Source organism: Syngnathoides biaculeatus, chromosome 8, assembly GCF_019802595.1.
Source record: "Syngnathoides biaculeatus isolate LvHL_M chromosome 8, ASM1980259v1, whole genome shotgun sequence".
NCBI lineage: Eukaryota > Metazoa > Chordata > Actinopteri > Syngnathiformes > Syngnathidae > Syngnathoides > Syngnathoides biaculeatus.
Genome location: NC_084647.1, coordinates 15650993 through 15662220, shown reverse-complemented (window position 1 = coordinate 15662220; position 11228 = coordinate 15650993). Strand labels below are relative to the sequence as shown.

Genomic DNA, 11228 nt, shown 5'->3' with positions numbered 1-11228 from the left:
TGATGCATTAAAACGACGAACAGGGAGGCGAATTTTCACCAAGCTTGGCTTGACTTTTTTCCTCACCGGCCACTGTGGCTCGTGGCTTCCCAGAGTTCATCGCCACTCAGTACTTTCAGTATCCTGAACAGGTCTCAAAAAATATTCAGCATTACGTTCACTTTTTTGTTCTTCCCCTTTTCTTTTGGCAGAACGCTGCACAAATACAAAGAGCAAACACTGTGTAAAAAAAAAAAATAAAATAAAAAATAAAAAAAAGTTTGCGTATTTCTCGTCTCACACTGCAATTGGTTTTACATATAGACCCTGTTCGAGATTTAATACCACCAAGGTTGCCATTTCTGGGGATTTTTATCATGACATTTCATATATTCATTTAGTTAACTTTTTTTTTAATATAGAAAAGGCCTCGGTTTTAGTTGGGTTTTTAGTTTGTTTAATTTTAATGTCGGCTGTGAAATTTAAAATTTACCTGAAGTGAACTCAAATTTTAGTTTGTAGGACAGTAGATGGATTTCGCACACCAAAAAAAAAAAAAAAAAAGTGGGCACTGAGTACTGTCGTTCATCTTAAAAAAAAAAAAAATACGGCAAAACATTTTTAGATATATTCTTAATTCTTAGTGAAACAAAATCAACAAAATATCAGCTCCAAGATGAAGACAAAATACCGCTAAGCACACTTTTTCCCCCGCCCTCCATTAAGACAAAGAACAATTTCTATGTTCAACTGGCCAGGGGTCCTAATCTTGGATTCAAGATTTGAGATATGTTTCTTCTTTGTGGCGTTCCTCGGATGGTTTTAACATTTGATGAATCCTGAAAATCTTCAGTCTCAGAGCCAAGAACTTTCTCGCTGGGACTTCGGCGCAATTTTCCATGATACCACCTTCAACGCGTTCTTGTTATCACAAAGCTTTGAAAGACAAATACGCATCATTTACACTGCCCCCCAAATTCAGTTTCATTTCATTTACAGTCGAATATAGATGCCCAAAGCTCCATTTTATTCCACGCTTCGCCGCGGCTTCTTAAAAATCAGCATTGTCACCGAGAGGCAAGATAGGCCGGCGAATGGCGGCCAAAGTTGCGGAGGCGGGGTGAACAAAGCAATCTGTAATCAATATGTGATGTCGCGCAGGAGTGATGTTTACATAGATTTTACCTTTCGGGCGACACGGCTGTCGGAGAAAATAAAGGATGATGATGATGATGATGATGATGCGGGGAGGTGGAAAACAAAAGCTCACCTGCGGACTGGAGGACAAGACCGCCGCCGTCTGCAAAAGACGGATGAAGTCAATGCAAGCATGCGGCGCGTGGGAGCCTTCAGACCAAGCGGTAACATTTCACACTTAATACACCCGAGCTCACCGTCCTTGGGTGGGAACGTCACAGACAGATTGTTATAAATCATTTATCCTCACTAATTAGTAGCATTGCTGCAGTCTACTGAGTCACTTATAGTAGTTGTAAAATCCATCTTCATTTGTGTATTCAATGCTGTATTACACTGCCCCCGGTGGCAAAATCACACACACCACGAATCGCAACGATTTATTCATGAGAAATATAAATCGAAATCAAGACAGACGAACTAAATATGATCCGCAAAGAGCCAAAGGTTCGTTCCGGTAATGTTAAGGAGCGTTAATGTAATTTCACGGTTGCGTGGTTCATTAGCAGTCGGGACGAAAGCCTGAAAATGAAAACGTTGGTCTCCTTCCAAAGCCAAAGTCCGAAGACGCTAAAGCGACCTCCGCGACATCCTCTAGCGAAGCCCGACGCCACTATTTATTCTTCATAATTTCATTTGGCTTGCTTACAAAAAAAAAAAAAAAGTTAGCCACCACAGAGCAGGGAGGATTGTGCAGACCTCCCCCAAGGCCCGAAACAATTTATATTGCAAATTGTGCATATCATCCATGCTCATGAAAATGGAAAAACACCCTCAAGCCATGTAAATATGAACACAATGCAGACTCATAAAGGAGCTCCCCACCTGTCGGTGGCAGTAGTGCACATTACTAAGTGGTCCACAACTGAAGACGACGTATCAGTGAGCAAGGAAATATTCTGTACTTTAACGCCAAAATAGATGTATTTTAAATCATCATTAATATATCAAAGGTTATATGATTGAAAATACAATATTTTCAAAATAGATGTGATGTACAAAATATACAGGATGCTCTCGTCGGACTAAGTTTTGTTGGGAAAAAAAATCCTCCACACCCAACAAAAAAAAATGTATATATATATATATATATATATATATATATATATATATATATATATATATACACATACACACATATATACATACACACACACTTTGAAAATAAGACATTTTATCCAAAACAAAAAAAAAAATCTGAAAAATGCTATTCTCACAATATGATCTTGCCTTGAAAATCGAAATATTTTTCAGATTTTATTCACAAGAATATAAAAAAAATTAAACTCTCACTCATTTTAATATTACTAACTAGCTAGAAAACATAACTATTCTCATAAGAGTATGATTTTTTTCTTAAAAATAAAAACCATTCTTTGAAGAGCTGAAAATGAACTATTATTTTACAAGTGCAAGTTTTTCTCAAAAATTCTTGTAAGAATGTTTTTTTTTTCCCCGTAATTGCTGACTTTATTCTCATAAGATTGTAAAATATTTACAGCATTATTCTTTTGATTTAATGACTTTTTGGGAAAACGTGACAATACTCAAAAAAGTTGGACTCTCAAAAATGTGACTTGGGGAAAAAAAAAATGAAAATGTTGAGAAACTGTCTTTCAATGAGAGAAATTTTTTTGAAACTGAAACAAAAAAATGTTGCCTTTCACCACTGTTTGCTGAATAATTCAAACCAAAAATGTTGGAAATGACTGGGTGTGGGGGGGATAATTTTTTTTGTTTTTAAAAAGCGCCTCTTCAGCAATTAATATGCAAAGGAAAAGCACTGGAGGCTTCTGTGGTCCCGTCGCAATTTCACACTTGTCACACTTGACTTAAGCGGCGTACATATTCATATGGCCCGTGCGGCGGACCCAAGCCAGTACCAGGAAATTGTTTTTTTTTAACTTCAAAATACACAACTTTACTCTCACTAAATTCTGGCATTTCTACCAAATAATTCGATCTGAGAAAATGTTCCTTTAATATTACAACTTTTTCCTCAAAAATGTGAATATTCCCATAATAGCCTGATTAACAACTCGGAAATATGTTCATTTATAATAAGACATGTTTTATCCATCCATCCATCCATCCATTTTCTTAGCCGCTTATCCTTACGAGGGTCGCGGGGAGTGCTGGAGCCTACCCCAGCTGTCAACGGGCAGGAGACGGGGTGCACCCTGAACTGGTCGCCAGCCAATCGCAGGGCACATGGAGACACCCACAATCACACCGAGGGGCAATTTAGAGTGTCCAATTAATGTTGCATGTTTTTGGGATGTGTCTGGAGAAAACCCACGCAGGCACGGGGAGAACGTGCAAACTCCACACAGGCGGGGTCGGGATCTAACCCTGGACCTCAGAACTGTGAGGCCAACGCTTTCCAGCTGCGTCACCGTGCCGAAAAAGTTTTTATTTATCTTTAAATTTAGTATACAGTACAGTGATAAAGTTTTTGCCCCCACGTCCTGATTTTTCTTTTTTTTTTGCATATGTATCAAATCAAATCTGTTTAGGTTTTCAAGTTTGGTAGCTGTTGGCATTGACCGTCAGCCAAATCGTGAAGTCTCCCATTCCGACGGCGGCTTGGCGAGCACGAACCGAAATTGCGACCAGCGTGTTTGGAGCTCCGCGCTGAGATCAGCGTTTGGGAATATTTGCGCCATGATGAAGATGAGTGGATGCCAGAAAACCAAGATTTTTTTTTTTTTTTTGGGAGGGGGGGATTTGACTATAATGAAGAGTGCATCACACTGTCATAAATGTACCTACCATATGGAGGTATATGTATACACACACACACGTGCAGTATTGACATTTTAACAGATGACATTTGATCACCACTGGAGGTTTTAAAATGAGGATTTAACGGTCAACTTTTAAATGTCACGGCACGGGGCGGCAAACTTGGTTTGATTCCACCTTGGCCACGATATTCGCTACGAATAAAGACATTTTACAGAAAATAGCTCAAATTACTATTAAGAGAATGTTGTGTGTTGATCCAGATATGACATTAAAGTCAATTTAAAAGAAAAAAAAAAGTGCATTACTAGCACAAAAAAAAAAATCATACTTTATAACAATATGTATACTACAATATTGCTAGCACTAGAACAACTAGCACACAGAAGGTGTTGTATGTTTATTAAAAATTCTGAAAAACATGAATGGAAAATTACAACTTTATTCATGATAAGTCTACCTGCTTTTGAACATATAAAAAAAAAATAACTAAATAAAAATCCAATCTCCTCGAAGGCGGTGACCTTACTGTGGCGGAGAGGTTTGAGTGTCCAAATGATCCACGGAGCTAAACTGACTGGGGGGGTCATCGACCTCGTAGAGTCACCCATGGCAAACAGGTTGTAGATAAGAAACCAAACAAAGATCTTGGGGTCGTGTTCATGAGGGAGAGAAAAATGAAGCAGGAGATCAAAAGGCAGCATCTGCAGTGACTTTCTATCGATCTGTTGTGGTAAAGAAGGAGCTAAGTTGAAAGGAGAAACTCTCAATTTACCAGTCGATCAAGGTTGCTGCCCTCACCTATGGTCACCAGCTGTGGGTCGTGACCGAAATAAGATTCTGGCCGAAATGAGTTTCCTGCGCAGGGTGTCCGGGCTCTTAGATATAGAGTGAGAAGCTCAGTCATCCGGGAGGGGCCAGATGAGGTGGCTGGGACATCTGATCCGGATGCCTTCTGAACGGCACCCTGGTGAAGTGTTTCAGGCACCCCAGCGCTTTATTTTCTTTTTTAAAACACGCATTGGACTCATTTAACGATGCATATTTTAGAAAAAAAAAGTCTGTCATGGAGAAGTTTACCGAAGTTTAACGTGGGGCCGCAACGTGCTCCGCGTACGGAGGAGCCGACTCGCTGTCTTTTTTTTTTTTTTTTACTCAATCATAGTTAATGAATGCGAGTTTGTGTAAAACCAGGAGTCATTTATTTAAATGTTGGAATTTGGATTGAAAAAAAATCTCAGTGGCTCCATCACTATGTGGGATTTATTCTTGATTGAGAACAAATCCAGCAATCAAGTATTTGCATGCGTCCAGACTTTTCTCCACTTTCAAAACTCTTCCGTGTAAATCTCGACGACTTACTCACCAGATCCATGTGTAGATCCAGTTGTCCAAGACAAGTGGAAGCCGGTTAACAGTCCACTTATTGGCAACATTAAATATGCGTCCTCTATGCCAAGTCTCTCTCATTTTTCAACATACTTTCGCTTATCACTTTCGAAATGTTTAACGGTATCGGACAAAACCGTCTCCAACCGACTTGGCATTGAACCATGCTTTGCTTGACCGGCAGTATGGCCGGTCACGTGACTTCGGTGACATAGGTGCACGAGGACTCTATAGGATGACTTTTAATGAACTAGAGTCTTTTTTTCTATTTTAAACTGTACCAATGAAACCACCAAAATGCCGTTCAATTGTACGGTGACAGAAAATCGGTATTGGCAGGTTTCGACTTATTTCTGAGTGTCTGTCAGTAATTGAGTGCACATGCATGTAATGCACATCTGCCGGTCTGGTGACTCCACTCACAGTTTACATATCAAACATGGCCGATTATGACAAAATGAACACGGTGCCAGGATGTTTCCACTGACGACGAGATTCACTTGCTGCTTGAACTCTTAATTTCACGTAGATAAAACGAGAAAGGGTTGGGGTGGGTGGGGTTAGCAATTAGCACAAGTAAAGTGGAGGGAGCATCCTAAACAGATGCGCATCGTCCTCACTGAATATTTCATCATCATTTGGCAGAAAGTACCGGAATTCAAATTGGATCCCCGCCCCGCAGCCGGCGTGACTGAACAAGGCCACTCGCGTGAACACTTCCCGGAAGCGGTCGCAAGCGTCATGTTAGCATCTCGGGCGGAGTCATGCGACAAAATAACATTTGATTTGCTTGACAGCGCCGTCTCTCTAAAACGTGTGGTTCAAATTTAGTAGCAATCGAATAAAATTAACGACAGGAATGCCAAAAAAAAACCAAAATTTTTTAATTGCCAAAATGCCCTCTTCAAACATAAATGGTAGACTTGCTTTGACTATTCTGCCTCGACTTCTTGAGACTTTTTTGTGGCTCTACTCATGATAAACCCGTTCACCAAATTTCACGCCGCCAAGTGAAACTGCCACGGGGGAGGGGGGTTTGGGGGGGGTGGCTGAATTTGTCAAGAATTCCTGCGCAGCTTTATGAGCAATTTTGAATAACTTGTTCGACACGTGCGTACGCGTTAACCTTTCGCACGCCACGAGAGGCCGCCGAGGCATTTATGTACAACACTGCGGAAAAGGTCACGTGCATGGGGGCGAGCACTAAAAGTGGATTAATAAATATCACATCCCTTTAGAAGTGTTGGTTGTCTCCAGCCAAGAAGACTTAGGGCTTATTTAGAAATGTGATCCTCCTTATTCGGCAACTTAATGGACTTTATACAAGACTATTGTAATTTTAACCTTCAGGCCTTGGTGGATTTGGACTCATTTGAGCTTGCTAAGGGCATGTTTGGTCACTTCAAGAAATTTTAAGATTAAGATTTGCGGGTTTTGCTTGTTTAACTGAAGAACGTTTTAAACTGGCATTGGTTCTTGTCAGGCAGCATGGTGGATCAGCTGGTAAACCGTCGGCCTCACAGTTCTGAGGTCCCAGGTTCAATTCCGGTCTTGCCTGTGTGGAGTTTGCATGTTCTCCCCGTGCTTGCGTGGGTTTTCTCCGGGTACTCCGGTTTCCTCCCACGTCCCAAAAACATGCAACATTAATTGGACACTCGAAATTGCCCCTCGGTGTGATTGTGAGCGTGGCTGTTTGTCTCTATGTGCCCTGGGATTGGCTGGCAACCAGTTCAGGGTGTACCCTGCCTCCTGCCAACTGCGATTGGCTCCAGCACTCCCCACAACCCTCGTGAGGATAAGCAGCAAAGAAAATTGATGGGTTGATGGGTAGTTCAGCATAAAATCTATTTTCTACCCATTGTATTCATATTCCTGTTTGTGCAATGCACTTGTTGTAAACAAGCTCATAAAATCTTTTTTTTTATATATTTTCAGCACAGTGCCAAAAACTGTAACCTCAAAAAAACTACCAAAACATATGTAAACAAAAAGGTCTAAAAGGATGAAATGCAAATGCATTGTGCTTGACTAAGAAATACAAAAAAATCGCAATGTTTCAAACACGAAGTAATTCTTCTCCATACCACCAGAGGGAGCCTGCACGGCACATTTTTCGAATCACTGATTTCGTGGTCTTAAACATGTTAAGCTACATCTTAAAGCGACAGTATCTTCCTGCACCTAAGCAGACATCTTTATCTTTGTTGTTTATACAAATGTCGCTAACATGCACCAACGGCTGAAAGAAGGACGCGGGTGACCTTAAACGGTGAATTTGTTTTGTCGTCGCACTACTTATGTGCTCATTTAGCCTGCATCACTTTGTCCTTATGGTGAGGAAACAAAACAAACAAAAAAAAAAAATCAAGACAGTGACTTATAAAACACATTCTCCCTGGCTGGTCCACCAAAATTATAAACCATAAAAGTAGGTAGTAAAAGACAAGTGTAGCAAGAATATATTTTTATTACATGTCAGTGCTTTAGCAACGGGATTGCGCTGCTAAAACCAGGTCTTATCCTGACATGTGTTACAAAGCATGACAAAGGATTCCTGAATTTAATGATGAGTAGCTCATCTTTGGAATGTATTCAGTTGAATATAGGTTGAAAAGGATTTGAAAAGCATTTTTTTTAACATTTTACACAACATCGTTACTTAATTGCAACTTGTATCAGATTGTAAATACAAATTGAACATCAAACAACTTGAAAATCTCAGTGACTTACAGTATCGGCATGTTGTCTTGTTCGCCGTTCCCGGCGTGAAACCCTGAAATAAATGGCCATTTATTTTTGGGGTTGGGGACACACGAGCTTCACTCAGACCGTCTCACCTCATTTGCCGGCAATTTAAAAAAAAAAAAAAAATCCAAGTGGATTCAGCGAGCGCCATTTGTAATTGGCTCCGTGGCAAGATGGCGGACGTCCGCAGGTGTTTCTGGGTCAGGTTAAAAAACACACTGACAGTACTTGGAGAAAAAAAAAACTTTCAGCTCACATTGAACTCAAGAGCGTTTTTATACTGCTTCTGGTCACTGATTAAGTTTTCACACCGCAAGTTCTGTCCACTTTTACTGCCATGGTCCATGTTTTTGTGGACTCGGCTTCGATTTCATTTTTTTTTCGCGTCCCACATCCTTTGCCATTGTTGTTGTTGTTTGTCTTGCTCGTCGGGCTTCCTTTTCCACCCATTCTCATCAGCCCCGCCCCTCACGTCCACCAATCAGCTTCGTCCAGCCCCTCCCGTCCATATGCTCCTCGTTGTCTCGTCATTTCAGAAATTAGTTCATTACTTCCTTTCAATCTGGGTCGGTGCGTTGTTATGGAAGTAAATTAGTGCCACTGGGATTTGAATTTGAAATGCCACAGAAAACAGGATTTGAATTTGAAATGTAAAGTGATCACATTTTCAATAGTTGCTGCAATTCGCTGTCTGAAATTCACCGTCTGTGTCACCAGGCAGGGTTACTTCAGGTCAGAACCGAACACCCAGCCAATCGCAGTTACGCTTTCTTAGTCACGTGACGTCACGTACTAAGAAAGCGTAACTGGAATGGCCGGGAGTTTGGTTCTAACCTGAAGTAATGCTGCCTGGTGGCACCACTGATCTAAACAAAAAGACTGGATAGCACATACACCGGTATGTCGATTGGTTGAAGCCAGTTGACCGCCATATTGGTACTCCCAAATCGTGTGGAGGACATGGTTTACAGGTTGGATTATGGCGAGGGTTTTCTCAAAGTTTGGCATGTAGCATTAAAACCAGTCGTGTGAGCTTGGCATTTTTTCAGTTATGGTAACATGAAGGATTTTAATTTGACTTGGGAAAGGCAAAAAAGGCTAAGTGCAAAGGACTTTTTTTAGATCAGTGTGTGACACAGATCGTGAATTTTCGACAGCGAATTGTAGCCAGTTGAATTGTTAACATTGAAAAGTTACACTGAAATACAATTATTGAAAATGTGAGGACTACATTTCAAATTCGAATCCTGGTGGCACTGATTTACTTCCGTAGTTGTCACTATTTGGCATGTTTCCTTTTTCTCCCTGATACTCATTTGCCTTTTTATTTGGGGTGGGGGGTGGGGTTAAAATAAAATACCCTCCTCCACCTTTTTTGCCCACAAACCAACACCACCAAAACAGAATCCTGACACAGATCTGTTGATTGCAAACTATGAAGTCATTTCTGTGGTGTCACGAATATCATCAAATCTCATTTATGATCAGTTGCTGAGTCGAAAATGTGCTTTGTTCCTTTTAATGGGGAAATAATTTTGGAGGCAGATGTTCAACATTGTAATTAATATATTGAAATGTGTCGCTTAAATTGCATTTAATTGCTTTGTGGGTGAATGAATGTAAAGTGATTTTCAGACGCATCTATGCTAATGTGGGCAGCCAGCAGATAATGAAGGCGCACGTCAACTTTTATCACCTGGAGGTTTGAGTGTGTTTTGTTGGCTCGGATTTCATGCATTTAACACTATTTGACTCTTTTTTTTTTTTTTTTTTTTTTGCTCTGTTTGCTCATGCAAGCGATTTCATTAGCGCTGCAGGAAGCTACTGCACTAAAAGCAGCACTGTAATTAAACTCGTACATTTGCATTATATTTTTTCGTGTGTGTGCGTGTGTGTTTGTCTGTTTTCAAACCATAACTCTAAATAGTTCATTCAACTCGCCTGGCACTTAAACCACAAGACTCACATAATGTCGCCATTTTGTAGTTTTTATGGACACATTTACTCAGCGGGTAGCTTATTTGCAATATGCTAATTTCATAGCTGCAACACGAGTTCTAAAAGCTACTGTACTTCAAACAGGAGATATAAGACTGGAATAATAAAACACAACATTAAATATTGATAAAATGCGACAATAACATTTAGTACACTAGAAATAAGGCAATAACATGCTAGTTCAACACGAGATAAAGCTTTAGGTAGAAGGCTTGCTCTAATTCTATTTTAGACACTTGGCAACATGCTAGTCCCGAAGTTATGTACCACTGATCTAAACAAAAAGACTGGATAGCACATACACCGGTATGTCGATTGGTTGAAGCCAGTTGACCGCCATATTGGTACTCCCAAATCGTGTGGAGGACATGGTTTACAGGTTGGATTATGGCGGGGGTTTTCTCAAAGTTTGGCATGTAGAATTAAAACCAGTCGTGTGAGCTTGGCATTTTTTCAGTTATGGTAACATGAAGGATTTTAATTTGACTTGGTAAAGGCAAAAAAGGCTAAGTGCAAAGGATTTTTTTTAGATCAGTGTGTGACACAGATGGTGAATTTTCGACGGCGAATTGTAGCCAGTTGAATTGTTAACATTGAAAAGTTACACTGAAATACAATTATTGAAAATGTGAAGACTACATTTCAAATTCGAATCCTGGTGGCACTGATTTACTTCCATAGTACGCTTAGTACGCATAATACGCTAGTTCACATACTCAAACCTTTTTATTTACATGCTCCATAAAACACAAACATAAAAATGCTAGCTATAACATTAGTTAGAATGTTAGCTAAAACGCCAACCCACATGTGAGATAAAATGCAACTTCATACAACCCCAGTTCGAGGGCCTGATGAAATGCTAGTTCAGAAAAATGATTGCATAAATGTTATGTAAAATGCAAAATGCAGGTATTGTCAGATGGATGGCCACAATTGGAAGCAATGTGTTGGAAAAGTGATGGTCAATATATACAGTAAAGCCTCGGTTCGCGAACGTCCCCATTTTTGAATGAAAATTTTGAGATTTTTTTGCTTCTGTTTTCGGACGAAAATCGGTACTCGAACGCCCCCGACAAAACCCGGAAATAATATATTGGGTGCGGCCAGACGAGCTGACCCATGACACGCTTTGTTGTGAATTCCCACGCCGCCGAAAAAACCCGGAAATAACA

General features: G+C 40.2%; 1 long non-coding RNA gene across 1 annotated transcript; it reads right to left on the bottom strand.

Moving 5' to 3' along the window:
- Window positions 1-586: 586 nt before the first annotated feature.
- On the bottom strand, window positions 587-8461 carry LOC133504396 (uncharacterized). The gene is made up of 4 exons (XR_009795944.1): window positions 8148-8461; window positions 8041-8083; window positions 1165-1279; window positions 587-915 (listed from the first exon to the last, which is right to left on the bottom strand). It is a non-coding gene; the product is annotated as an uncharacterized LOC133504396 (long non-coding RNA).
- Between the last annotated feature and the right edge of the window lie 2767 nt (window positions 8462-11228).